This window comes from Berghia stephanieae, chromosome 9 (genome assembly GCF_034508935.2).
Source record: "Berghia stephanieae isolate SIO BIC M18660-M18661 chromosome 9, UCSD_Bste_1.3, whole genome shotgun sequence".
In the NCBI taxonomy this organism is placed as follows: Eukaryota; Metazoa; Mollusca; class Gastropoda; order Nudibranchia; family Aeolidiidae; genus Berghia; species Berghia stephanieae.
Window position 1 is genome coordinate 26,865,439 of NC_088368.1, and position 875 is coordinate 26,866,313.

Consider the following 875-nt stretch of genomic DNA (forward strand, 5'->3'; position numbering starts at 1 on the left):
GGTTGTTGTTACTGGATTTTTGAACGATCCTCCGTTGAATATTTTTTTCAAATTTATTGATTGATGACTAGAGTTCTTTCTTTTGGTTTTAAAATAACAAAGATTTTAATCTTTCATCACAAATCCTTTATATTGTAACTGAAATCCTGTACAAATAATAAATCCGACACAGAGAATTTAAATAATTTCTAAACACATAGATTGAATTATTGTGATAATATTATTATTATATTTCCCAATGAGATTTTTAATTGCCTAACTATAAACAGATTGAAAACATTTTCATTTATTAAAAAAAGAATAATACTAAAATTTAATTTAATTTTTAATTATAATATTCAACTATTTATGATGGTAAATATACCAAATTAACAGGTTAGAGAGCAAACACTGGCTTAAAATAAAAATCTGAAAACATGTGTGTATGAAACAGTACTACACAAAACAGAAATGGAAATATAGATAGTGTGCTCTTGCCTGAGAAGCTCACAACATTGCCATCCGGAAGTATAACGGACCAACACACAAAACTATCTGTAACCTTAAACGTTTATAATCAGGTTAATACAGTTTAGTGAGAATTACTCATAGACGCGGATGGCAAAAAACAATAACAAAGACCCGATTGATGTCAACTTTATTCCATCTATGTATAACAAAACAAAAAACAAAACAGAACGCCTCAAAAAAAAACATCCCTGCTTCGACTCGGGTTCGAATCTCAGAGCGGCTGATTATCGACAGGTGCCGTAAGCGACAAAACAATGTTATACATTATGTCTGGAAAAGTTTAATTTCAAATTTTAATCGTCGTCGTCGTCGTCATCATCATCATCATCATCATCATCATCATCATCATCATCATCATCATCATC